We start from the raw sequence: 21075 nt of genomic DNA on the forward strand, positions 1-21075 counted from the left end.
TTGCATGGTTCCTGGAACTGTACAGGTGCTAGACACAGGTGCAGTGGAGGCTGGGAGAAAAGTCACCCGAGACAGGCTGGTGTCACCACTTCCTGTGGAGCACTGAGCAGGTGATTTAGGATTTGCAAGATATTGGATGAGATGACTCAAGTAGGACTTAGAATGCTCCTTGAACACAGCAAGTGCTTGATAAATGCTACCTATGGTTTATTGTATTGCCTCCATTACTGCGACCCCTGTATTAGCCTGTTCAAACTGCTATTACAAAATACAGCAGCCTGCATGGCTTACACAACAGAAATTTGTTTTCTTGCAGTTCTAGAGGCTAGAAGTCCACGATCAAGGTGTCAGCAGGGTTGATTTCCTTTGAGGTCTCTCTCCTTGGTTTACAGATGGCTGCCTTGTAGCCATGCCCTCACATGGTCTTTCCTCTGTGCACTCATGCCCTTGATGTTTCTCTTTATGTCCAAATTGCCTCTTCTAGGACACACACACAAAAATGGAAAGACATTCCATGTTCACTGATTGAAAGAATCAATAGTATTAAAATGTCCACACTATCTAAAGTAGTCTACAGATTGAATGCAATCCCAATCAAAATACTAATGACATTCTTCACAGAAATAGAAAAAAAATCCTAAAATTTATATGAAACCAAGAAAGACCCAGAATTGCCAAAATCTTCCAGAGCAAAAAGAACAAAACTGGAGGAATCACACTACCTGACTTCAAATTATACTACAGAGCTGTAGTAACCAAAACAGCATGGTACTGGCATAAAAAACAGACACACAGATTAATAGAGCAGAATAGAGAACCCAGAAACAAATACATTTATAGTAAACTCATTTTTGACAAAGGTGCCAAGAACATATACTGAGGAAACAACAATCTCTTTAATAAATGGTGCTGGGAAAACTGGATATTCATATGCAGAAGAATGAAACTAGACCCCTATCTTATATATAAAAATCAAATCAAAATGGGTTAAACCTAAGACCTTATACTATGAAACTGCTAAAAGAAAGCATTAGGGAAACTCTCCAGGACATTGGACTGGGCAAAGATTTCTTGAGTAATTCTTTGCCCAGTTTCCCCACAAGCACAGGAAACCAAAGCAAAAATGGACAAATGAGATCACATTGATTTAAAAAGCTTCTGCCCAGCAAAAGATACAAATCCACAAAGTGAAGAGACAACCCACAGAATGGGAGAAAATATTTGCAAACTATCCTTCTGACAAGGGATTAATAACCAGAACATATAAGAAGCTCAAACAACTCTATAGGAAACAAATATAATAACCTGATTTTAAAATGGGCAAAATACCTGAATAGACATTTCTCAAAAGAAGACCTACAAATGGCAAACAGGTGTATGAAAAGATGTGCAACATCATTAGATGTGGTTTGGCTCTGTGTCCTCACCCAAATCTCATGTCGAATTATAATCTCCACGTATCAGGAGAGGGACCTGGTGGGAGGTGATTGGATCATGGGGGCAGTTTCCTCCATGCTGTTTTCATGAAAGTGAATGAGTTCTCATGAGATCTGATGGTTTTAAAGTGTGTGGCAGTTCCCCTCTTGCTCTCTCTCTCTCTGCTGCCACTATGCTTCCCCTTTGCCTTCCCCCATGATTGTAAGTTTCCTGAGGCCTCCCTAGCCATGCAGAACTGTGAGCCAATTAAAACTCTTTTCGTTATAAATTACCCAGTCTTAGGTAGTTCTTTACAGCAGTGTGAAAATGGACTAATACATCATCAACCATCAGATAAATGCAAATCAAAACTACAATGAGATATCATCTCACCCCAATTAAAATGGCTTTTATGCAGAAGACAGGCAATAGCAAATGCTGGTGAGGATGTGAAGAAAACGGAACCTTCATATACTGTTCGTGGGAATGTAAATTAGTGCAACCACTATAGAAAACAGTTTGGAGGTTCCTCAAAAAACAAAAAATAGAGCTACCATATGATTCAGCAATCTCACTGCTGAGTATATACCCAAAAGAAAGGAAATCAGAATATAAAGGAGATATCTGTACTCCCATGTTTATTGCAGCACTATTCAAAATAGCCAAGACCTGTATGCAATCTAAGTGTCCATCAACAGACTAAAGAAAATGTACATATACATAATGCAGTACTCTTCATCCATAAAAAAGAATGAGATCCTGTCATTTACAACAATATGGGTGGAACTAGATATCATTATGTTAAGTGAAATAAGCCAGGCACAGAATGACAAACTTCATATGTTCTCATTTATTTGTGGTAGCTAAAAACTAAAATGATTGAACTCACGGAGATACAAAAATGATGGTTACTAGAGACTGAGAAGGGGTATTGGTGGTGGGAGGAAGGGGGGATGTTAAATGGGTACAAAAATATAGTTAGGTAAAATGAACAAGATCTTGTATGTGATAGCACAATAGGGTGACTAGAGTCAACTGTATTTTAAAATAACTAAGAGTATAATTGGAATGTTTGTAAACAAAGAAAGGAACAATGCTTGAAGTGATGGATACCCCATTTACCCTCATGTGATTATTGTGCATTTCATGCCTGTACCAAAATATCTCATGTACCCCCTAAATACACACACTAAGTACCCACGAAAATTAAAAATTAGAAGAAATGTTCTATGTCCAATGTCTCTGAGTTAGAGAAACTAGAATTTTGGTCCATATTCCTTTCTGAAAGACCAATGCTAGTTACATTAAGAAAAATTCCCTTCAAAAGCAACTTAAAAGTTTTGGTGCTGGCAGGTCAGTTATCTGGAAAGCCCAGGCCCTGGGTCCAGGAAATTCCGTGGCAGTTACAGAGTTACTGGGAGGTATCACAGGCCTTGCTAACACTCAGCTCACATGAGTTTCTTCAAAAACTTCCACGATGTGTTTCTTGGAGAAAAAAGAATGTGTCATCTCACTTTCTCCTCACAGCTGCCACGGCCAGGGCATAGAGATGGGGCAAAGCCCTGCCTACTGGGGCAATGAGTAGAGGAAGATGCTGCACTTAGTGGAAAATGCAAATGAATTCCACTAGGGCTCCAAGCTTTGACTCTGAAAAGGGAAGTAGAATCGTGGCTCAACAACTTAAAATAAAGAAGTAGGTGGCTTATAATAACTCTGAGGCTTCCAGGAAAAAGTCATTCTGAGTGTAAATAACAAAGAAGTCAAAGAAAACAGCCATGCCATCTGATGTGACTGCCTGGAAAACAAGGAGAAACTAGTTCCCAGGGAAACAAGAGAGATGGCCTCTTTTACACATAACCCTCGGAAGCTTCTGCAGTCAGAAAGCCCAGCATGCAAACCCTTCCCTGGCCCATGAACACAGGAACGACCCAATGTCCTTTCACACCACCAGGATTTAGATAATGATCGGTCAAACTCAACTGATCCATTCTCTAATTGCAGTCAGAATGGTCTTTCTAATGACAACCTTGATGATCATGATAGCACCATTTACTGACTGCCAACTGTGAGGCGGGCACTTGCCATGTATTATCTCAGCATTTTAAAAATGAACTTACAGGGTCTTGACTTTTAGTGAAATAGAATAGAAAGTATTAGAGTGCATCACATCTGGAGAAAACAAATATATTCATGTTTACTGGGTTAAAATGTCTCATCTATTTCACACCTCATATGGCACTCAAAACTACATGAAAGCACCTGTTTGGGAGTACCTGTGTCTGATCTTACAACCACCAGAAGGTAGGTGCTATTACCAGCCCCAGCTTACAGAGAAGCAAATGGAGGTGTCTAATGTTTAACTGGTCTCAGGTCACACAGCTCATGAGAAAGGATGCTGGGACTAGAACCCAACAGTCCAGAGCCCACCATGCTTACGTCACTCTTTGCTGCAATGCTTTCAAATGTTCCCCACAAGTCTTAGAATAAATTCACAAACTCCATCCTCACAGCCTCACTTCTCACCACTCTGCAGTTCCTCTCATTGGCCTTCCTTCATGTCTTCCACCAGCACCTGCTCTGCCCCGCCCCAGGATCCTTCCATGTGCTGTGGCCTCTATGTGAAATATTTCCCACCCCACTCCCCAGGTTCAAACCTGCACCCCCGTTATAGCCCACCATCACTCGCTCAGAGAGGCCCTCCTTTCTCCTCACCCCTGATTAGGTTCCATTACCCCCAGAGAGCACCCTCCCTACCTCCTTCGTCATCTTGTCATAATCCGCCTTAATAAATGACTACAGAATTATTTGTTACAGTTTTGTGAGGCCCATAAGGGCGGGCACTATCTGTCATGTTCTCAGGTACATCCCCAGGGCTTAGCACAGGGCTTAGTGAAGCAGGAATTCCATAGATATTCTCTGAATGAGTAAATGAGCCAGGTGTATGTGAAGCATCACTGCTAAGAGACAGCAACTATAAGTAGGTGTCGGCTCAGAACACCAACATTTAAAATTACATGGGCATTTTGGGAGGCCGAGGCGGGTGGATCACCTGAGCTCAGGAGTTCAAGACCAGCCTGGCCAACATGGTGAAACTCTGTCTCTACTAAAAATACAAAAATTAGCCAGGCGTGGTGGCGGGTGCCTGTAGTCCCAGCTACTCGGGAGGCTGAGGCAGGAAAATTGCTTGAACCCAGGAGGCGGAAGTTGCAGTGAGCCAAGATGGCGCCATCGCACTCCAGCCTGGGTGACAAGAGCAAAACTCTACCAGAAAAAAAAAAAAAATTACATGGGGCTTCACCATGGGTAAACACCAGGGTATTGAAATCTGACTCACTTGGCTTCAAATCCAGCCTCTACAGCTTATTAGCTGGATGACCTGCATACGTTCCTCATAGGCTCTGAATTTTCAGTGTCCTTGTCTGTCAAATGGTTGTAATGCTTAAGTGCATGTTGTTAAGATGAAACTGAGATAACCTAGATCATGGCCTGGCCGTGAGTAGAGGCCCAAAAAGCTATAGTTATTATTAATATTTTTAAACAACATTGTGTTCTTCGCAAAACTGTCTCAGGCTTCACAAGGTGATGGGTGGTGGGGTTGGGGGAGACAGGCACTCGCACGCATCGTTGGAGGGAGAGCACTCTGACTTGACTGCTGCAGAAGGAAATGTGACAAGATCTATCTAAGTGACAAAGGCCATACCCTCTGACCCAACAAATCTATTTCCAAGAATTTTATTCAAGGCACTTCAAGTGGCTTATGTAACATGGGATTTACTGCAGCTTTGTTTATAACAACAATGAGCTGGAAATAACCTAAGTGCTCCCCCACAGGGAACTAGCCATATGTAAACTATGGTGTCCCATATACTGGAAGGCAAAGCAGCTCTAAGAAAGAGCTGACCTTGGGCCGGGCACGGTGGTTCTCACCTATAATCCTAGCACTTTGGGAGGCCGAGGCGGGTGGATCACGAGGTCAGGAGATAGAGACCATCCTGGCTAACATGGTGAAACCCCGTCTCTACTAAAACTACAAAAAATTAGCCAGGCGTGGTTGCGGGCACCTGTAGTCCCAGCTACTCGGGAGGCTGAGGCAGGAGAATGGCATGAACCTGGGAGGCGGAGCTTGCAGTGAGCTGAGGTCTTGCCACTGCACTCCAGCCTGGGCAACAGAGCAAGACTCCATCTCAAATAAAAGAAAAAAAAGAAAGAGTCAAACTTGAAGGAAAGAAAGGCTAAACACAGAGTTGTGTACATTATGCTACCATCTATGTAAAAAAGATAAAAAAGAGCATTTACCCTTTTCATTGCATGTGCGTAAAATGTCTCTGGAAGGGCAAACCGGCAACAGATAACACTGGTTTCCCCCAGGGCAAGGAGCTGGGTAGCAGGGACACAGTGGGAAGTCTTTTCTCTACAAGCCCTTTTGGACTTTTTGAATTCAGAAACATGAAAATGCCTTACTTCTTCAAATAAATAAGTGTAAAGGCAATAGTGACTCCCCTAACCTCCCTTCCACAAAAGGAAGACAACAAATAAAGGTCATATGATTTCTTCAAAGTCACCCAGCTGTTAGGAGGAAGTCAAGATTCAGCTTCTGATCCCAAGTAGGACTCTAGCAATGACAGTTCATTCATTTGACACCAATTTTATTTATTCAGCATTTATTCCACAACAGGAGTGACCCTGTGCAGGAACATATGGGCTAGCAAATAAACACTGGCAGGAAAAGTAGATGAAAGGAAGAACCAATTTCTTTTCTTTTTTCTGCACTATGCATCATGAACAGGCCAAAAGGGCCAGGCTGGGACCAGCTTAGGGAGTGAGGCAGGTGTGGACAGTAAGCTTGCTTTACTACCAGCACCTGCCCTGGCTAAAGGAGGCAGCCACTACTCAATCTGATCTGGTGTTTGCCATCTTCGGATATAAGCCCGGTTTTGCCAGATCTGATATTTCCCAGGAAAAGCCAAAAATCCAAATTTTTAGAAACGTGCAATCACTGGATTTGTAAGTGTTGGCAACTAATTCACCAGGCCAACCAGCACTTTGAAGGCCAAACATGTAGGTTTGTGACCTTTCCTCTACCCCCATCACAGCTGCAGCCTCCAGTCTTCTCAGAGCTTTTACGTGAAGCCTAAGCCAGGTATAAGGTAAGCCCACACTAATCAGTCCCTGTGGCCTTGGGCAAGTCACTTCACTTCTCTGGGTCTGCTGACTCACCAGTTAATTAACAGTTTGGCCCAGCTGATGGCCACGATGATCTTTCACCATCTCTGGCTGTGCATTCAGCCCCTACCCTGGGAGCCATACACACCGAGAACCTTTGAGAGAGGAGGCAGGGACTGACACCCTAACACAACACAAACTCAGAACCCTCCCTCAGCCATGCTTGAACTCCCACCTACCACATTATCTAATTCACCAGCCTCTTAACTTAGCAGCTCTCTGTCTTAACTCACTCTCAACCCATTATCGATGTCTCTACGAAGCCTCATGTATGACATACTCCCTCCCCTATGTATTATATACACACCCAGATACAGGGTAAGCCAGCAGCACCCAAGATATTGCTAAAGGAAACACACAGAAAGCAGAACCTTCCAAGCCAGCATAGGAGACTAGATCTGGACCCCACGCCTGCCCCAGGGCCAGACCACTGGATGGAAACTAGATCAAAAGCAAATTTTCAAAAGTGGTGGGGCCATTTGGTCAAATCAATTGTTTACCACGGCTATTTTATTATCATTATGACTGCTGATTAGAATAATATTAACTATCATCACAGGCTGGCCAGGATGGTCAGGACTGTGTCAAGCCTCTATTTGCATCTATTACCTCAGTTAATTTCTACTCTGAACCAATGAGGTAGGTTTCATTAGGCTCGTTTTGCAGATGAAGAAACCGAAGCATAGGGATTCACTTGCCCAAAGGCAGAAGACTAGGAAGGGGGACCAAGAGGCAAATCCTGTATGATTTCAGAGCCTGAACTCCTGACCCCTCTGTTTTAAACAATGCTCGTGTGTGCCACACACAGAGCTGAGAGATTAAACGCCACCCACTGCTTCCCTTTCATAAACATCACCCATAGCTTCTTACCTTAGAGCAAGAGGACTCTGCCCCTCAAGCAAGGAGTCTTTGTTTCCTTGTGGCACCCACAGACCAGGCTGCAGTTGTTGTGTTTATTTACTTGTTCAGTGTCTGATGAGCCCTGACAGGATGGAAACTCCTTAAAGGCAAACATCTTGCCTGTCTTGTTTACTCTCATATCCCGGTGTCTAGCATGGCACTGAGCACATAAAAGGTACCCAATAAATATTTGTATTTTATTTATTTTTAACATATTTTTAATTATTTGTACTTTTTTTTTTTTGAGACAAGGTCTCACTCTGTCACCCAGGCTAGAGTATGGTGGCACAATCACAGCCCACTGCAGCCTTGACCTCCTGGCTCAAGCAATCCTCCCACCTCAGCCTCCTGAGTAGCTAGGACTACAGGTGTGTACCACCACACTCAGCTAATTTTTTGTAGAGACAGGTCTTGCTGTGTTGCCCAGACTAGTCTTGAACTCCTGGCCTCAAGTGGTCCTTCCATCATGACCTCTCAAAATATTGGGATTACAGGTGTGAGCCACCATGCCTGCCCAAATACTTTTAAATGATAGAATAAAAGGTGCACTTCCAAGTCACCAGGAAGAGTGGCCTTCCCTTTCCTGAGAGATCAGAATAATTTTCTTTGCTGCTGACTAAACTTGGGTCCACCTAAGCATTATTGTCCACAGGGACGTAGACCTGGGCCACATGGGTGAGCAATCCTGAGTCTGTTTGCTGGTCAGTGGAGCCTACAGACATAGCAGAGCAGAAGTGCTTGCTACATAGCATAGCACATTTGTTTCTATTAAGGACCAATCTTTGCAACTCTTAGGAGACAACAGCCGGCCAAGGAATGAACACTGACTCTTACAAACAAGCAAATGTTAAGGGTCAACTGTGAACTATGGAAAGGGCTCAACAGGAAGCAAGAGACAACTTTCTCAGGCGCTACTGGAAACTGAGTGCAGACAGAAGAGTCTGAGAGTCCAAACTGGCGCAACAATAAATATTAGGGCAAACAGGATACACACTCAAGTGTTTATCTCTGCTTAACAGTGTTCACTAAGTGTCCACAGGATTCAGAAAGCTGACAATTTGGACGCACCTAGAAGTCATTATATCATCACGTCATCATCGCATTGGCCTGCAAGCCACTGTATAATCACCAGAGAAATCCCCTTCTGTGGTACAGGTTAAGCAAAGCTGTGGGAAATAACCACACATCTTATTTACTCATCTATAAGCCCACTTTAAGTATCAAGTTTCTTGGAGTGCATATTGTCTGGGTGTGGCCCATAAATGTCATCCAGAGTGATTCTACAGCGCCTACCAGATGGTAAGCCAAAAAGTCTAGACACAAGCAGTAGCTAAGACTGACCATTACGTGAGTGAGTAATTACATTTCTGACATGTAACGTATATAAAACCCTGGTGAGTGAAACAGTAGTCAAAAGCTACAGTCTGGCAGCCAACAAGAGTTTTAAGTGTGGGAAAATGTGCTCTAGATTAAAATGTGCAACTTTAAAAAATTAGCTCCACTCTCTCACTGCAGAAATAAGATAAAATGTTTTTTTCATAAGAAAAGGAGATGAGGCTGGGTGCAGTGCCTCACACCTATAATCCCAGCACTTTGGGAGGCCAAAGTGGGAGAATCCCTTGAGGCTGGGAGTTCAAGGCTGCAGTGAGCTATGATCACGCCACTGCACTCCAGCCTGTGTGACAAAGTGAGACACTATCTCCAAAAATATATAAAAGAGAAAAGAAAAGAAAGGAAGGAAGGAAGGAAGGGAAAAGAGAAAAGAAGAGAGGAGAGGAGGGGAGGGGAGGGAAGGGAAGGGAAGGGAAGGAAAGGGAAGGGAAGGGAAGGGAAGGGGAAGGGGAAGGGAAGGGAAATTTCTTCTCAGGTAGTATAGCCAGGTATAACAGGCATTGAATACAGACTCAGAAAACTGATGAAATATCCACATATGATCATTTCATGGACGTAATGAGTCCAATTCAAGCCCATTTAACTCAACCAAACATTAGAGTGCCCACTGGATGCCAGGATCTGAGTAAAGGAAGTTACAGGGGGCAAAGAAGAATAAATTATCTTCCCCCAAGGAGCTCAGAGTTTCTAAGGAAATATCCAAAAGTAATACTATAAATGCAAGCAGACACCAAGGGCTGTAATGAAGATGGACAACTGAGACAAGATTGAGGCAGAAAGGTTAACTCACATTCTAGAGTTACGAAACAAAGCTAATGAAAGGTCAACTGAAAACTACAGGTTCTCCACTTCCTTGCCCATAAGTCTAACGAATATGGGGCCTGGAGAATGGAAAGGAAATTTTGAGAAGGAAAAACAAGCTTTCATATGTAAGAAGTTTTAGAAGTTCAAGGTGTATTCAAGTCTTAACTATGAGATACCAGGTGTAGGATGAAAACATCACATTTCAACAAATATCTAGGGAGTACCTACTACCCCTGCCACAAAGATGAGCCAGATATGGCTCCTACAATAATATAATAATAAAAGGGAATAGTAATTGGTCATGATTAAAGAAAAAGACAGGGGTGGCCGAGGTGGGTGGATCACCTGAGGTCAGGAGTTTGAGACCAGCCTGGCCAACCTGGTGAAACCACATCTCTACTAAAAATACAAAAATTAGCTGGGCATGGTGGCAGGCACCTGTAATTCCAGCTACTCGGGAGGCTGAGGCAGGAAAATCACTTGAACCTGGGAGGCGGTGGTTGCAGTGATCCAAGATCGCGCCATTGCACTCCAGCCTGGGCGACAGAGCAAGACTCTATCTCAAAAAAAAAGAAAGAAAAGAAGAGAAGAGAAAAAGAAAAGAAAAAGAAAAGAAAAGAAAACAAAGAAAAAGACAGGAAAGCCTAAAGCTGGGCTGGGAAACAATGCTTACAGCAGACCAAAGCAGAGAATGTGAATAAGATTAGCAGGCCAGGTGGGGAATGTGGCAAACTAAAGAGTGTCCTCAGACTCCTTTTGGTTTATTACAGAAAAGCTGAAAACCTGTGTTCAGATGTCAACTCGCCCAACTTTTAAATACTGGAAAAATCATCTTGTTTTCTTCTTTTCCCCAAAATACAATGCAAGCCAAACAGTACATGTCTGATGCCAAAGTTTGGCCCATGGGCTGCCAGTTTTAGACCCTTGCATGAGACTGAGTGGGGACAAATGTACACAGCTGTTGACTGTGAGGGCCAAAGGAATGATGAAAAGACATATTGTGAAGGTTACAGAGCTAAGTCTCAAGAAAAAGAAATACAGCCCTGGGGAAAAAAAGTAATTGAACCAAAAAAATTAAACTCCAGAGGCCTGTGGTATAACACTTGCCACTAACATCTGCACAGCACTTTATAGTTACTAAAGCTCTTCCTCATGTTATCCCATTTGACCCCCAACAATCCTAGGAGGTGGACACTATTATTATTCCTATTTTGGAAATGGAGAGTTTCTAGTTCAGAGCATCTAAGCAACTTGCCTGTGTGGTCCCATAGCTATGGAGGGATAACACCAGAACTCAAGTGTAGATCTTGTACTTTTTCAGACTCTCAAAGAGAGAATTCCAGGCCATCTCTATCACCTGATTTTTAAAGAAGATAGATTCCTGGGCCCTCCCCTAGTGATTTTCATTCACTGGGTCCAAGATACCTAAATTTGTACTTTCCAGATATCTTCCAAGTGATTCTGATGTACCACTAGGTTTGGTAACACTGGTCTAGACCAATGTCCTCAACTAGGGGTGATTTTGTCCCACTGCCTGGAGACACTTTTTGATAGTCATAACTATAGGAGTGGGGGGTGCTGTGGGCATCTAATGGGTAGAGGCCAAGGATGCTGCCAAAAATCCTACTATGCACAGGACAGCCCCCACAACAAAGAATTATCTGCCAAAAACATCAATAGGGCCAAGGTTGGGAAGCCCTGACCAAGGATCTAGCGCCCTGCTACCCACATTGTGATCTGGGAACCAACAGAATCAACATTGCCTAGGAGCTTCTTAGACATTCCGGCCCCAGCCCAGACCTACTGAATCAGATTCTGTGGTTTAACAGGATCTCCAGGTGATGCACGTGCACTTTCAGAAGCACAGTCTAGACCACGCTTCCATGGCCATCAAGAAATTTTAGAACAGAATGGAACCTTAGTGGTAGGCCAAAGTCATTACTTTGTAAATAGGGAAACTGAGGCCCAGAATAACTGAGCAACTCACCATGGTCATACAGCTTGCTCATGGCAGAGCTGAGATCAGATTGCAGATCTCAATTCCTCAACCTGTGTTATCTCCATGATGCCCATTAGGACCAAAATGAGGGCTCATTCAACAATCCTGCCTCTCTGAAAAGTTGATACCAACCTTGGTGGGAAGCTTTTCTTTTGTTTGAGATGGAGTCTCACTCTGTCACCCAGGCTGGAGTGCAGTGATGTGATCTTGGCTCACTGTAGCCTCTGCCTCCTGGGTTCGAGCGATTCTCCTGCCTCAGCCTCACCAGCAGCTGGGACTACCGACACGCACCACCATGCCCCAAGCTAATTTTTTGTATTTTTAGTACAGACACGGTTTCACCATGCTGGTCAGGATGATCTCGATCTCCTGACCTCATGATCCACCCACCCTGGCCTCCCAAAGTGCTGGGATTACAGATGTGAGCCACCACGCCCAGCCGGTGGAGAGCTTTTTTGAGGCCTGAAAGGAATCTATTGTCCTGTTGGTGAATAATTAAAAAAAAAAAATTATCCCAAACACCACAAAAGAGTACCACGTTTACCCACTAATTCAGCCTGCGCGATGTTTTACAAGGAAAGCGGCCATACTGCTCCCATAGTGGTGATGTCCAGGAGCTAGCACGATGAAACCGTTCTCCAAAATGACGGCAGCAGTCAATATGGTCTCCCCAAAGGCATCTGGGGAAAGATGTTGAACCAGTTCCAAATAAGTATTTAGAATTAAATGGCAAGCGTAAAAGGGTTTACACCAAGGATTTATGCGGCTGAGGTCATAAGCAGGTTGTGACAGGGTTTTAGACAGCCTAGTTCAGTCTGATATAGACACACATCAGAGCCAATGGTAGATTTTCTCCCCCTCCCCACCCACCCCTACCCTGCCCTCTGTCCCTGGGAAGAAGACAAAAACAAATCCTTTCAGCTATTCTTCCAGGCTCAACTTAAGCTAACATATACTCCAATTCCTAAACAGCTGAGTGCAATGCAGTCCCTTAATCCTAGTATTTGCTGGAAACCCAACTGCTGTCAAAGATGCCATCAACAAAATACGGGACGCATCCTGTGTCGAAAAGAACCAGCAAAATTGGAGAAAGTTCTGTAACAGGTAAAGTAAGGAGAGAACGGAAAAGTGGAAGTATTGCTGGCATTTGGCAACCAACTAAAGTGAAACCAGAATATTGATGTGTGGGTGAGGGAAATATATTTGCACCTCAACATTGAAGAGAGAAAAAGAAGAATGAAAGCTTTGCGAGTTCAATACATGAGTAAATACATAATTTTATGTAACATATAATTATATGCTAAATAAATGGAACAAATAATAACGGCAGGTTGTTTGGAGGGGGTAGATGTTTATCAGGTCTTCCCTCAGGCCACAGTCAGACGGGTTTCTACCGCTCTCCACAAACCCTTCTAGAGAGCCTAGCTGTGAGCTTCTGCTTTTTAATGAAGTTAGTATATAGTGATGTCATTACCCTGCTCCAGAAATGTAATATTTTTTAAAAGGGGGGGAAAGCAGAGAATGTCCTCTACACATTTGAAGAATATATAAAAGCCTCTAAAATCTCAGAATATGTTACAGCTGGAAATTTCAGGGAGTTTAAAAAAAAAGTCAGCTTAAATTGAATAGACCGTTTAAATTCTTAGTTGATGGTAATTAGGGAGCAAGTGAAATTTCTTTAAACGCTGCTAGACAGAACTTAATCCAATTTAGGTAATCACTAACCTTTGCTTTTTTTTCTCTTTCTCTCTCCCGTACATGAAATCCAAGGATTGATCTACAAAGGCCATCAACTGGCAAAGCATAAAAAAAGAATATTTAAAGAGGGAGACTGGGTGACTGGAACCTCAAAGGGCCAAGTCTAATTAAAATGGAAACAGGTCCCACAGGCTCCCTAATTTATATTGACTATAAAGCCAACACCGAGCAGCAGAAGACATCGGGAGGGAGGTGGAGACACTTCCCCACTCTTCTCTTCTGGGAACCTCGTCTGGTGTGTTCTGCAGTGTGACAGCCATCCTCGCCCAGGCCAATGCTAGAATTCTCTATATTCACAATAACTACAGGGCGTGACTCTCCTTATTCTGTGGCATCGCTACTGTAAGAATTATCCAGACTGTCCCTTCAGGCTTCATTGTTCACCCACCTCCTGTCCCCTCATTTTACAGTCCCTGAATAGCTCCAGCCTTGACTCCTGATCCAGAAACTTCCGATCCAGAAACTTCCATGTGAACCACTAGGATTTTCTTGAGAACATGGGACCCTGGGTTCTCCATGGAAGGCCTTCAAGGGTAGATATCAAAATGTACTGAAAAGAGCAAGACGCTTGAGTTCATGGCTGTGTGACACTGGGAGAGTAACAACCCTCTCTGAGCTTCCGTTTTCTCATCTGAAAATAGAGAAAATAACACCTTCCTGCCCGGCTTGTTGGGAGGCACAAATACCATTACCATAGCTATAACTAGCTCACAGAAGTTGCCCAATAAATAAGTCAGCTCATTTACTTTAACTGTACAAGTTACAAAGTAAATCTTGGATCCCCAGGTACCGACAAAAATGTGAATTAACTCAAGTTCACCTCTGATGCCCCATCACTGCCATCCGTCCCCCTCCTTGGCTCCATGTGAAATCTCTTGTAAAACAGTGCTTTCTGCTTATCGGGGTACCGCTCTCTTTGTTCCCCAATTCCAAAACCCGTATTATATACAAAATCCACAAAATATTTTATTCCTAGATTTCAGCAACTAACATATGAATTCACACTGACTTGCTAACAAACGGTCATTTCTACAAGCATTGCCTTTAACCTGTATTTACATTTGACATACAGAGAGGCAACTCTTGAGAACAAACCTTTAATGACGAACATTAGACATTGTAGGGATCTTTCAGAGGAACTCACACACTATTTTTCAAATCAATTCTGTATTGGGTCTAGCTCTGCAGAAAGAATGAAAGGGAAAAAGGCTGCAATTTAAGAGAGATGTCAGCATATTTTACCTTGTACGAAAGGAACAGCCACAGGAAAACAGACACATGCACACCTACAAATCATTAGCATGGAGAAATCTGAAAAAAATGAAGTAATCCACAAAGTCCTTACTGAATTCAATTCTCTAAAGAGAAATGGCTTTAATGTTGAAGATACACTAAGTCAAGGAGCAAAGTGAGGATTATAATTTAGGTCTGGACTATTAGCAAGAGATTTTCAGATAATCAGTGTAACAGTTTTCTAAAGACAAGATTAGGGCTTTTTTCCCCAATAACTGAGCCAATCTGTAACACTCTGTTAAATTTTAAAAATAAATTAAAAACCATCAATCTAATCAACTATAATGTGAGCTAATCAACAATGGAGAATTGAAGGGAAAGACATCTCCAGACTACGAGTCTGGAGTAACAAATCTGTAATCCATTCTCAGCTCCATCCCTGTGTTTATGGCCTTAGACAAATTATTTAAATTCTCCAAGCCTCAGTGGGCTCATCTATATGGTAGGGATATAATAGTACCTATATCATTGTTTGCATGAGGAGTATATAATATTATCAAAGTCTCTCAACGCAAAGTTTAAAACATCTTAAGACCTCAAGAGGTGTTTGCACCTTTCCCCTTTTTGAAACAAGTGGCACATATTGTAATGTTCAAACACTGAACATTATTGAAATCTCACCCACAGAAATAAATATATATCCATGGTGGGCTGGACCTGAAAGAAATGAGGTCCCGCCCTTGAGAAACAAACTAGTCTAAACTAAGCCTTTTTTGACTTTCTTATTTCTAGTGCCTTTCTTCTTTTACATATTAATGGTTCCAGTTGTTAGAAGCATCAGTAACATACTCAAAGAGCAATGGTTGCAGTTGGAAAAACTGAAGACAACTTTGGGGGTTGATGAAGCATCACTTCCCTTATCTGCAAGGCTACATTCTACAGAAACCGCTCTAAACAGCACCCTTGATCCTGATTCTAGGGCTGCAACCAGAGAAGACTAACCAGCCAGGTTCCACAGACAGGAGCCCTGCACCTTCCTCAGTCGAACTGGGAACCTTACCAGGAGCTAAATTTTAAATGTGGCTAAATTAGTTTCTGCAAGCTCCATTTCCCCTCCTGACCCGCTAGCTGCTTCGTGTTGTAACAGCGCCTTCCACCCCAGAGCAATTTACCACAGCTCAGCACTTTGACATTTTGCAGTATGTAGGGCAATGAAATGTCATGACTGCAAATTTCTCCGGTGGTCAGGATCACCAAAGAGAGGTCAAAAAGGATAGTCTCGCGGGCTTGATCAGCAAGGGTCCCTTGAAGATGGTGGGGGATTGAAGGCGTCCATTGGGCCGGTGGCATCCCTTTGATCCTTAGTGTGGGTCACCTGAATGTGCACGTGTCGTCTGGGCAACAGGTCCAGAACTCCGCCCAAGCAGGGAAGCCCGGAGATTCCAGCCCAAAGTTTTTTCCACGCGGGTCTCCGGGGCAGACGTGCAGCTCAGACGCAGCGCGTGAACCTTTCGACTTGTGGAGCGCATCGCAGTAATTGAAACCTTGCACACCGCAGGACTGCCGTGGCGTCTATAAATACTCACTGCCTAACTGCTGACAAACAAAACGCGGGCTCCCGGCACCGCGGAGGAAGAGGCGGCGACGGCATGTGACCGAGGACAGGGGCTGGGTAGAACTGGGGGAAACCCCTATTGCCAGACAGGAAGGCATCCCAGAGCCGATTCCTGAAGCACAGTTAGCAAGCACACAGCCTGGTCCCACCCCGGGCGGCGGCCTCTAGGAAAATGGGCCGGAGGGTTGGGCAGGCAGGGTCCTAGCTGCCGGGGCGGGGCCCCCAGAGCGCCCCCTGCGTGCAGCGAGCCCGCCGTGCGCGCACAGTAGGCGCGCAGAGGAAAGTCTCGCCGTAAGGCAGGCAGGCAGGAGAAATAAAACCGAAGGGGGATACTGCGGCCTCCCAGCGCGGGGTCCGCAGCTGGGCCGTCCCAGGGCTTGCTCGCAGCCCGTCCCGGCGGGGTCCCCGCGGGATGGGCCCTGGCCCGCCCTAGTCCGCAGAGCGCGCGTGTGCAGCAGCGCACGGGACAAAGTGGCTCCCTTCCCTGCCCTTCTCTCCCACGCCTCCTTCCAGAAAAACGGGGAAGGCCGGGGAAAGGCTGTTGCAGGCGCGAAATCACCCGCGCTTAAGCGGGGACAGCTCTTTAGATTTGCCCCCCAGACCGAAAAAAAGAGAGTCAAACAAGCCGACTTTCTTTTTCGACCTCCCGGCTCAGCCTAGGTCCCATGATCACCAGCATCCCCATCCCACCCCACGGCGGTACCTCAGCCACCCTAAACAGCAGACCGGCAGCGTGGCCTGCCCACCGCCCCACCATGGTGGTCGCGAGTAGGATCCCCTACGCCTGCCTGCAGCGTCCGATCGAAGGATCCTTAACCGTGCAGGAGTTCCCACCTGGTTGCCCCCCACATGTGACACTTTTCCCCAGCTCCTCCCCGCGACCCCCGCCACGCCGCGCCCAGTCAGATTAGTGCGCGGTAATTTGCTGCTCAATCCTGCGCGGTTGCTGAGCCTATGACTCCGGCCCCTCCCAGAGACGCCCCCCACCCACCACTCACCTCCTTGGGATCTCCGGCGTGAATCACACCGAGTCGCGCACACCCGCCGCTCGCCTCCGCCCCAGACTCCGCGCGCCTAGGAAAAAGTTTCCGGTCTTCCCGAGGAAGTTTTCTCACCGGGGAGAAATGAGCGACCTGGATGGTTCTCCCCGTCGCGCTCTGCCCAGCTCTCCCTCCCTCCCTCCCTCCCACCTTCCTCCCTCAGCTCTGCCCTCCGATGGGGTCTCGTCCAGCCTCGGTTCCTCTCTAGAGCGAGTCAACAAACGCATCGGCCGCGGAGCTCCCACAGCCGGGCTGGTGACACGTTTCCCTCCTCTCTCATCTTACGGCCTCCTCCTCCTCTTCCTCCTCCTCCTCCTCCCTCTCCTCCCTTCCTCCTCCTCCCACTTTTCCTGTCCCGGGCACCTCACTTTAGTTTCTCTCCAACAAACAGCCCCCACCTCACTTCACACCATCCCACTCCTCCTCTCCTTCAGCAACTCTCACTCAGCTGGGGAGAGCGGAGAGGGGGGCCCTGCACTTAAATCCAGTTCAACAATTTCAGGAAATCCAAACTTTTTTGGCTTAACCAAAAAAAAAAATACCAAGGACGATGCAGGTCAAGGGAGCTCCGTGCTTGTGTTTCTCTCACACAAGGGGAGATGTGCAGCCCCCCGGCCCCGCTGCCCCGCAATGGGAAACCGTCAAGCCAAGAGGTGATTCTGGGGCTCACTTGAAAGGAGCAGGGCAGAGCTGAATAGAGGACTGTAGCCTGCAAGTTTTTTTTTTTTTATTATTTGAATTTAATTTTATTTTTTTTAAGGAATAGTCCCTAGGGCTATTCCAGAAGTTGTTTCAAGTGCATTAATGAAAACATAATGCAAGTGAAATCTTTCCCCTGTTTGCAAATTCTTTTAAAGCTCCCAAACTCATTTTCTAACTGCAGGTTTAATGAATTGGAGGGTCCTTCAGAGTTTGAATACCACAGAAAACCAACAAGCCAAAAATTAAAAACAATGCATAATTATTTTGAAAACTGTTCGTGTGTGTGTGTGTGTGTGTTTTGTTTTGTTTTGTTTTTTTGCAGGTGTTAAGAATTTAGTGCAGCTGTTTGCAGGACTCACTACTTGCATCATTTCACCCTATGGTTGAGCAGGAAATACTTTAAAAATGCTGCCCGATCGCACATCACACGTAGGCTTTGAAACCACAGTGACATTTGCTGAAGAAAAAGATGTGCGTGTCCTTTTATCTCAAAACTGAGCAAGACTCATTTTCATTTTTTGATTTGGTCATTGCGACCCTACAAAACCTACGTGTTAGGGTTGTTGTGGGCATGGGAGCGGGTTGAGGAAGTTCTGGGTGTCTCATTTGTCCTGTGATATTAGGTAAAGCTAAAAGATCCTCAACAGAAGCCCTAGAATGATGAAGGGCTTTAAATTTCATCCCAGGAATCACACACAATGAAAGAGACTGGGCATGGGACACATACCCTGGGAAACAATTTTTTTTTTTTTTTTTTTTTTTTTTTGAGACATCTCCCCTCTGTCATCCAGGCTGGAGTGCAGTGGCATGATCTTGGCTGCCTGCAACCTCCAATTCCCTGCGTTCAAGCAATTCTCATGCTTCAGCCTCCAGAGTAGCTGGGATTACAGGCATGCACCACTGTACCCGGCTAATTTTTGTATTTTTAGTAGAGATAGGGTTTCACCATATTGGCCAGGCTGGTGTAGAACTCCTGACCTCAAGTGATCCACATGTCTCTGCCTCCCAAAACGCTGGGATTACAGGCATAAGCCACTGTGCCTGGCCAGAAACTGAGAGGACAAAGAGCAGGGAGGAGACGTAAAAGAGGCTGGTCTGAAGGATTAAGAGCCGAAGCCTGGAGCCAAAATGGCAAGGTCTCTACAGCAGCTCCTCTTCTTCCCATCCTCTGGATATTAGCCAAGTTACTTAACTTTTGCTGTGCCTCAGTTTACTCATATGAAAATGGGGATAAAAGTAGTAGCTATGTCTTAGGGTGGCTATGAGGATTTAGTGAATTCAAACAGAAAAAATGCTTAGAAGCCCTGCTGGGGTTCAAAGGATATTAAGCTATTATTATTCCTATCATTATCCCCAGGGCCAGGGAAGAGGAAAGGGAGCTAGTTCTACGTGGCTGCAAGGAGATCAGTTTGGGAACATCCATTCTACATTGCTAACTCTCTCATCTCCTTCAAGTCTTATTTCAATGAGACCTACCCTATTCCACCTATTTAAAGTTGTAATTCGCCCCTCCCTCCCAGTCTCCCTCATTCAACTCTGCTTTTTTTTTTTTTTTTTTTTAATAGCATCTATCACCTTGTAACATATTGTATGGTTTACTTTAAGAAAAAAATTATGGCCGGGTGTGGTGGCTCACGCCTGTAATCCCAGCACTTTGGGAGGCCGAGGCAGGTGGATCACGAGGTCAGGAGTTCAAGACCAGCCTGGCCAACATAGCGAAACCCCATCTCTACTAAAAATACAAAAATTAGCCGGGCATGGTGGTGGGTGCCTGTAATCCCAGCTACTCAGGAGACTGAGGCAGAGAATTGATTGAACCTGGGAGGTGGAGGGTGCTGTGAGGTGACATCACACCACTGCACTCCAGCCTCTGAGACAAAGAAAGAGAGAGAGAGAGAGAGAGAAGGAAGGAAGGAAGGAAGGAAGGAAGGAAGGAAGGAAGGAAGGAAGGAAGGAGAGAAAGAGGTGGGAGGGAAGGAGGGAGGGAGGAAAGAAGGAAGGAGAAAGAGGGGGAAGGAGGGAGGGAGGAAGGAAGGAAGGAGAGAGGGGGGAGGGAAGAAGGGAGGGAGGAAGGAAGGAAGGAAGGAAAGAAAGGAAGGAAGGGAGGGAGGAAGGAAGGAAGGAAGGAAAGAAGGAAGGAAGGAAGGAAGCAAAGGAAAGAAGGAATTCTCTCTCTTTTACCACCTCCTACTTTCAGGGTAGAACATCGGCTCTATAAGGGACTGCTTTAGTTAAACAAATCCAATTTTTTAAAATTCACTGATATTGCCCAAGTTTCTAGAACAGTGTCTGGCACATGGTATGTACTCAGCAAATGCCATAGAAATGAACTCATTTAGCATATGCTGTACTGATTGCCTATGGTGGGCAGGGCATTGTGCAACAAGAAAAAAAAGTTAATCATGAGGCTTATCCAAAGATGAAAGAGGCTCCTGTGGAAGAAGCATACTTCCTGGTAAACAGAAGTATTCACAATATAGGAGCATGCCATAAAAAAGTATTGAAGGACTGAAAGGGAAGTTTAAAGAGGTTAAATTCTTTTCTAACCCTAAGAGTTTCTCATTTTGTAAGCAGATATTTTTTTTTCTTCTTTTTTTTTTTCTTTTTCTTTTTTTTTTTTTTTTTTTTGAAACAGGGTCTTGCTCTCTCGCCGAGGCTGGATTGCAGTGTCTTAATCATAGCTCACCATAGCCTGAAATTTCTGGGCTCAACTGATCCTTTGCCTCGGCCTCCCAGAGCACTGGGATCACAGCCACCACGCCAAGCCAGAATATTCTTAAGACGAGAAGTAGTCAGTATTTCCATGGAAATCAGAGCTTCTCCTTAAGGACCATTAATGCCAATATGTGATGCTTGTCACCACCCAAATTCTCACCAAAATTCTACCTAAATGTCAATGGGACATTGCTTTTTCTTATTAAGAAACAGAATCTTCATAGGAGAAACCAGTACATTAATTTCTGAGGAGGAAATTCTAGGTCTTTATTAGATAT

At 44.7% G+C, this 21075-nt stretch overlaps 1 protein-coding gene across 2 annotated transcripts in view; it reads right to left on the minus strand.

The window, feature by feature from the left end:
• The window catches only part of PRR5L (proline rich 5 like), a 182260-nt gene that overhangs the window by 75809 nt on the left and 85376 nt on the right, over positions 1–21075 (minus strand). The window contains exons 1-3 of one of the 2 annotated variants that reach the window (XM_011973469.1): positions 17784–17819; positions 17339–17414; positions 315–480 (exon numbers count right to left, since the gene is read on the minus strand). The exons of the other annotated variant lie outside the window; for it this stretch is intronic. The gene's annotated coding sequence lies outside the window, so the exon portion shown is untranslated. Of the gene's footprint in view, positions 1–314; positions 481–17338; positions 17415–17783; positions 17820–21075 lie in introns of those variants that run through there. 2 annotated transcript variants of the gene reach the window in all.

The sequence above is a fragment of the Mandrillus leucophaeus genome, unplaced genomic scaffold (genome assembly GCF_000951045.1).
Source record: "Mandrillus leucophaeus isolate KB7577 unplaced genomic scaffold, Mleu.le_1.0 Scaffold138, whole genome shotgun sequence".
NCBI classification, from domain to species: Eukaryota; Metazoa; Chordata; class Mammalia; order Primates; family Cercopithecidae; genus Mandrillus; species Mandrillus leucophaeus.